The sequence below is a fragment of the Xenopus laevis genome, chromosome 6S (genome assembly GCF_017654675.1).
Source record: "Xenopus laevis strain J_2021 chromosome 6S, Xenopus_laevis_v10.1, whole genome shotgun sequence".
Classification (NCBI taxonomy): Eukaryota; Metazoa; Chordata; class Amphibia; order Anura; family Pipidae; genus Xenopus; species Xenopus laevis.
In genome coordinates this window covers 76,725,396-76,733,206 of record NC_054382.1, presented here as the reverse complement: position 1 = coordinate 76,733,206, position 7,811 = coordinate 76,725,396, and the positions used below count along the sequence as shown (strand labels likewise).

The 7,811-nt window shown below is 41.6% G+C and overlaps 1 long non-coding RNA gene across 1 annotated transcript; it reads left to right on the top strand.

The window, feature by feature from the left end:
- The first annotated feature begins 5,683 nt into the window (after positions 1–5,683).
- On the top strand, positions 5,684–7,526 carry LOC108720052. Its single transcript, XR_001936310.2, has 2 exons — positions 5,684–6,181; positions 6,914–7,526. It is a non-coding gene; the product is annotated as an uncharacterized LOC108720052 (long non-coding RNA).
- The last annotated feature ends 285 nt before the right edge of the window (positions 7,527–7,811 follow it).

Below are 7,811 nucleotides of genomic sequence, written 5' to 3'. Positions count from 1 at the left end.
GTCTTAACGATAAGGTAAAGCGGGCATTAGTTTTCAATTATCTTAAGTCTTATACCCCCCACATTCTCTTACTTCAGGAGACCCACTTAGTTGGGAGTCGGGTCTTGGCTCTCCGGAAACCGTGGGTTGCGTATATTCATCATACTACATATTCCACTTATGCTAGGGGCACCTCGGTCCTGGTTAGGAAAGGTTTCCCATTTGATCTTATGGAGGTGCGTTCGGACAGATCGGGCAGATATCAAATTTTGGCGTGTGCTATAGCTGGGTTTCCCATCCTCATAGCTAACATTTACATTCCTCCCCCCTTCGCAGACACAATACTTCATGACCTATATCAAACATTGATGCAATTGCCCCCTGCCCCGGTATGTATCATGGGGGACTTTAACAACTGTTGTAACCCTCTGTTGGATAGACTGTCCGCTCCTACAGTAACTACCTCTAAACTTGCTGATTGGGCCCGGGCATACAATTTGGTGGATGTATGGCGCTGGAAGCACCCCGAGCGCAGGCAATTCTCCTGTTATTCTACTACCTATCAGTCATTCTCTCGAATAGATCTTGCACTGCTTTCTTCGGACCTCCTCCCTAAAGTTCGAGAGGTTGGATATCTGCCACGGGGAATCTCAGATCATGCCCCTTTGCTTCTTTCGTTAGACCTTCTCTCTGACCCCTCACATAGAACTTGGAGGCTAAGTCCATACTGGTTGAAGGTCCCTAGTGTGGTCGGGGAATCCGCTGATTCTGTCACACAATATTGGAGTGTGAATTATGGCTCTGCGGATCCCTCAACTACCTGGGAGGCTTTTAAGGCAGTCTCCGAGGTTCCCTAATGGCTGCAGTGGCCAGAGCTAGGAACACTTCTAAGGAAACCCTACACCACCTTGAAATGGCAGCTACCCAATTTGAAACGGAATATATTGGCAATCCCACGCCACAGACGCATGGGGAATTCACTGCTGCTCTTAGGCGCCTCAGTTTGCATAGGTTAGAGCTGACTAAAAAGCAACTTTTACACGCCACCAGCACTACGTTTGCATATGGTGATAAAAATGGTAAGCCTTTAGCTTTCCTAGCCAATCCTCCTAATGGTACTTCTGCTGTCCCCAGGATACTCTCCTCAACGGGGGATATGCTGACCTCCCCGTCTGAGATAGCCTTAGAATTCAGTAAATTTTACTCCTCTCTTTACACTTCTACTGCGCACTACTCTAATGCTGACCTTCACGAGTATCTTAATGCGATTCCCATCCCGAATATCTCACCTCAGCAAGCAAAGTACATGGATTCCCCGATTTCCCCTCTTGAGATTGCCGAAGCCATACTTTCCTTCCCTTCCGGCAAATCCCCGGGCCCGGATGGCTTTGTTATAGAATGGTACCGTATTCACTTACGCGAGATAGTCCCCAAATTGCATGAAACCCTGATGTATGCCTTTGAAAATTTCTCTCTCCCTAAAACGTTCTCAGATGCGACGATTGTGGTCATCCCCAAACTAGGGAAGGACCTCACACTGTGCTCCTCCTATAGGCCGATTTCATTACTCAATATGGAAATTAAAATTCTTGCAAAAATTTTAGCTAAGCGTCTTGTCAAAGTTGTGTCTACAGTGGTGGAACCTGATCAGTCTGGCTTTATGCCTTCTAAATCAACCAGCTTTAATCTGAGAAGACTGTTCCTTAATTTACAACTGAAACACGAAAATATGGGTTCCAGGCTGGTGGTTTCATTGGACACGGCTAAGGCATTTGACTCGGTGGAGTGGCCTTACTTATGGGAGGTAGTAACTAGAATGGGTTTCGGCCCTTCCTTCACAAAGTGGCTTCGGCTGATGTACAGTGAACCCAAGGCATCCATCCGGGTTAATGGCATTACTTCCGTACCATTTCGCCTGTCAAGAGGTACTCGCCAAGGGTGCCCTCTCTCTCCGCTCCTATTTGCGTTGGCAATTGAACCTATGGCCATAGCAATTCGGCAATCTCGGGGGGTACGGGGATTCCTCTACAAGACAATTGAGGAGAAGGTCTCATTGTATGCAGATGATACGCTCCTATACTTAGCGGACCCACATGAATCGCTCACCTCTGTACTTGGGATTGTCAAACAATTTGGTACATTCTCCGGCCTTCAAATTAATTGGGACAAGTCCATACTATTTCCCCTTGATGGACAGCTTCCAACTGGGGTGGCCGCAAACTGTAACCTAAAGGTGGCGGACAATTTTAAGTATCTAGGGATAACGGTGCACAAAGATCCGACATTATTTTTGCAGCATAATTTGCACACCTTACTCCGTAAATTTAAAGAAACACTTGCACACTGGACCAAACTCCCTCTCACGCTAATAGGCAGAATAAATATATGCAAAATGATTTTTCTTCCTAAATTTCTTTATGTACTGAGTAATACCCCCTGCCACATACCCAAGAAAGCCTTGCAAGATTTAGACCGAACACAATCTGAATTTATTTGGGGGAACAAAACACCCACTCTGTCCAGAGCCACTCTCAATGCTCCCCACGGTCAGCTGGGACTGACTTCTCCCAATTATGAACTCTATTATCTTGCCTCCCAGGCCTCACACGCGGCCGGTTGGAAAGTGTTTGACGCTGACAACCCGGCATCCATAATAGAGGCACTCTATCTTACTTCTGTGGAAAGCCTGCACAACGCTTTATATAGAACTCGAAAGGATCTTGGCCCTTTGTTACCTGTAATGGATGCCAGTAAGAGAGCCTGGGATGCAATTGTGCAAATCACTAAAGCAGATACCAGTCTTTCTCCAGATTCACCTTTATGGGGTAATAGTAATTATCCACACTTAGCCACATTCTCAGAGGTGGGAACCTGGACTAAATTTGGTCTAAAGCGGCTGTCACAAGTATACGCTGATGGAACTCTTCGCACGCTGCCTGGCTTTCGCCAGACCCTCTCTCTGCCTGATCTGTCCGAATTCCGTTATAACCAGATTCGCCACCTCTGCTCCGCGCAATTCCCAACCCCTCCTCAGCACCTGCAATACACAGGGATGGAAACTTTGATTTCTCAACCCGCCAAGATCAAGCTCCTATCCACTACATATAGGCACTTAATTTCCAATAGATATGATCCTCGACCCAGGGTGAAGTATAAGTGGGAGAGTAGTGGGGTTCATGTCGACCCAGATGATTGGGAAGAAATTATAGACAACCTCTATATCCCATTAGTAAGTGTAAGAGACAAGCTCATACAGTTTAAGATAGTACATCAAACATACCTCACCCCTCAGAAACTATTTACTATGGGAAAAGTAGCCTCACCCAGCTGTCTGAGATGTGGTGCTCCTGTAGCTACTTTCATACATTTAATGTGGGATTGCCCAGTGATATTCAGATTTTGGAAGGCAATTTTGAACTTCATGGCTACCGAACTGGAACTCCCCCAGATACTTAACCCTGCTACTTGTCTTCTGGGTCTCCTTGACTCCGTGATACCTAGAGTAAACACTAGATGCCTGATGAGGTTGCTCCTCTTTTACGCAAAGAAGGTCGTTGCCCTGCACTGGATGGGCCCATCGCCACCATCTCTGAGTAGATGGATTGGACTGGTTAATTCGCAACTGGAACTGTACAAGCTCACGTACTTAGCACGTGGATGCCCAAAGAAGTTTGAGAATATTTGGAACCCTTGGCTCGAGTCGCCAGCCACCTCGAACAACTATTGATAGATACCTTTTCAGCCGTATCCCCTTCTCCCCACCTTCCCCTTCTTTCTTTCCTTTCTAACTTGCTTTTCTTCCTTCTAATTTTCTGTTGTTAAAATTCAATAAAAATTAACCTTTAAAAAAAAAAAAAAAATCCACAAGATAAAAAAATTTATGAAACCTATCTGAATCAGGTACTCTTAACCCTTTCCCTGCCAGCCGTTTTGTCCTAGATGCGAACATTTGTTGCCAAGCAGTTTTTACATATTTTGCACTCTTTCACTTTTTTGAAAAATTACCTCAAAGCTTCCACCCTACAGCAATCATATCTCCCACACATCATTAGGTATCAATGTACAACACCCCAAATATAAAAGCCTGGGGTTCACTGAACAGTTTGATGCCCAATATGTATAGGTGTACCCAAGCACGTGGCATATAGGGGCCCCAAAACGAAGACCCCCATATGGTCTGTCATTTCAGGTACTGCAAAATCAACACATTTACATCGTTTTGAGGGGGGCAAATGTAGAAAAAAGTAAGTTCACCCCAGAAAACCATATCTTTTCGGAAAGTACACATTGCCACGAATCTAAATTGGGTATGCATGTCTTTGTACTCCAAAGTACCAAGCCGCAAACCATTACATCTGGTGATTTTGGTGACATTTCAAAAAAACATGGATAAAGTCCCTAAAAGCTTATAAAAATAACTATCTATATCTTCTTGCAGGAATACCACAGTACTGAAAGAACAATTTATGGCATTCAGTATTCTGGATAATTGAAATTCCATGTGAATGTTCACCCATATTCTTCGTGTCTGTTTTATCTTTTATTTCTGCTTTGCATACTCAGGGCTACATGAAAACAAACCAGTCACCATTTACAATAACTTTATTTCCTAAATAAAAACCATACAAGTACTGTTCATTCATGAGCAAAATTTCACCATGTTTTGGTGATGTCCATTAAATCATACTGTTCTTTTTATGTAATATACTCTAAAGGTTGTCATACAAAAGTCAATAAAGGCTGCCAACTTAGCCCCTGCCTACAGGTTGAATAGGCAAGCTTAGTTATGGAGCCATCCCAAGGCCATTCTCAACCGATATCAGTTCAGATATCTATTGGGTCCTCTACCAATGAGTCCCCCCTAGTCCACAGTTGTAATGTAATTATTGGTCCTAAAGCTTGTATGGTAAACACAGCCCCAAGCGTGTTCTCTCAAAGTCCAAAATAATTTCCTTCCAATTAAAAGGATGGTTCATGGTAACTTATTATGTTGTAGAATACCCAATTCTAAGCAGATTTTCAATTGGTTTTCATTATTTATTTTTTATGGTTATTTGCCTTTTTCTTCTGACTCTTTCCAGCTTTCAAATCGACTTCACTGACCCCTTCTAAAAAACAAATGCTCTGTAAGGCTACACATTAATTGTTATTCCTACTTTTTATTACTCTTCTTTCTATTCAGGCCTCTCCTATTCATATTCCAGTCTCTTATTCAAATCTGTGCATGGTTGCTAGGGTAATTGGGACCCTAGCTACCAGATTGCTTAAAATGCAAATTGAAGAGCTGCTGAATAAAAAGCCAAATGACTCAAAAACCTTAAATAATAAAAAATGAAAACCGATTGCAAATTGTCTCAGAATATCACTCTCAACCTCAGTGATCCCCAACCAGTAGCTCGTGAGCAACATGTTGCTCTCCAACCCCTTGGAAGTTGCTCACAGTGGCTTGAATTCCAGGCTTGGACGCAAGTTTTGGTTGTATAAAAACCAAGTGTACTGCCAAACCGAGCCTCAATGTAAGTTGACAATCCATATAGGGGCTACCAAATGGCCAATCACAGCACTTATTTGGCACCCCAAGAACATTTTTCATGCTTGTGTTGCTCCCCAACTCCTTTTACTTCTGAATGTTGCTCACAGGTTCAAAAGGCTGGGGGATCCCTGCTCTACATCATAATAACCGTTAACTCAAAGGTGAACAACTGGGCGTTTAGAGGTTTTTCTTGAAAATGTTTCACCACACATCCAATAGGCTTCTTCAGTTCAACTGAAGTGGTAGGCAATTCCCTGGCATTTCACCTCTTGATGGTAGTAAAGTCACAGACATCAAATCACAGTGGTTACATTGAACTTCAGTGAGGTGTTTCCCAGATGTGGGAAAATGTGGTCCAGTCACAATGGTACCATTGAGGCAGTGTTGAGCTTTCTAGATACTGTATTTCATGGCCTGGATAAATGAGAATCTTCATGAACACTTCCTGCCAACTGTGGCCAGAATTTGAAATTTCAGGTGATCTTTAGATTTTTTAATTTTACAAACACTGTAGCTTATGACCGCACACACTTATTTTACAGGTGCAGACTTCTCCATCATTGCTTTGTGAAGTCAGTACATCGGCTAGACTTACTTGTCTCTCAGCTTGGCTTCCCAGTGGCGTAGACTATAAGGAAAAAAGCAACACAGCTGTCACTGCTTCAGCTGGTAAGCACTTTACACAGACTGTATAAGATGCCATCATTTTTGTATGTTTTTTTTTATTATATTCACACTGACACATCAGTTGTTTTCTTTTCATTTGATCCATGATTCCTGAGTGGTACTTTGAGTTAAAGCAGTGCACTAATATTTTATATCTCGGTGCCCATGGGAGCCTATGTATAGCTCTGGCTATTCCTTGAACCCAGTAACAGAAATGTGGCTTTTTTTTCTATCTAAACACCATAATTGTATAACAGTCCCCCAATTATTCTAACCTGACAATCTAAGGAGCACTATGCAGTCGGGTTGCTGCACTCTAGCATAGAGAAAAATTTACAGCAAACTGACTTCCGCTGCTGCTTCGTGACTGCAGAGGTGCTGCAGCCTAGAAATTTTGGTAATCTTTTGCCACAAAAAATATGGGAATTTGAAAAGTTTAATCCCCAGGATATTGAGTACTCTGTCTAACCAGCCACTTGCTGTTTTGTCATATGCATGAGTAAAGAAAGTGTAGCCAGAGAGAGAAACTTTTTATATTTGCAGAGGGTCAGCAATCAAAATTGCAAACTGGAGAATAGAAATAAAAATAATTTTAAAAACCATTAAGAACTAATAAAAGTGACAAATTATAATGTTTTTTTTATAAAGCCAACAATGGGTTATAAAAGAATTTCTACTGATCTTGTAAAACTACATTAGCAGTGTCTGTGCTGATTTTCTTATCCTGTATTTCAGTGAAAGACTTTGACAGGCCAAAGAAGAAAAGTCCCAAAATGAAACAACGGATAAGGAAGCAAGTGGAAACCTGAAACTAAACAGAAGAAAAAGAAACCCAGTTAAATAACTCAATTCCTGTATTTATTTATTCTCTGTACATGTTTATTAAATAGTTGAAAAGTAAAGGGATAATAATTTATTTTTTAATATGCAATAACATGCTAATGCAATATTATTATTTGAATACTAAATATCTGCTTTTGGTATCGCTAAAGGTATATCCTACTCTCTTTTTTGTTATGCAGCACACCCTTTTCATGCACACACCAAAACAAGCTAATTAAGAAATGTGCAACAGGCCCTATGGTGCTTGAAATTTTTTCTGCTGCTTAACCATTGGGCCTGACCTACTTGTCATTTTACTTCTCCTCAGGACACCACAGCAAAACAACCCTTTCCACATTTTTTCCCTTTAAACTTCCCATCGCTTATGCAATCGTGGCACCTGGTCAAGGTTATTACAGCAGTTTCATTCACTTGAGAAAAAATGTATTTATGCTCCATTAATGTATTAGTCATCTAGTTAAACAGCTGAAATGCAGTTGCTGTATTTAATAAAATGGATGTTTTAAATTTCCCATTGAATCACCTCACTTTTTTCCTAAGGTAGGCCTAAATAGTCTTTTATGGGTCGCACTGTCCAATGGGTTATATTCTATTACAGGGGTCCCCAACCTTTTATTTTTACCTGTGAGCCACATTCAAATGTAAAAAAACAGGACTGTAATTGACACCTGTTTTTTCGCAGAATGGATGACTTTACTAATTGAACTCCACATTGCTATTACTTTGAACAAGCTATTATTATTTAGAACAGTCAATGGGATGACAAATTAGGTGTGAGTGAGGGACCCTA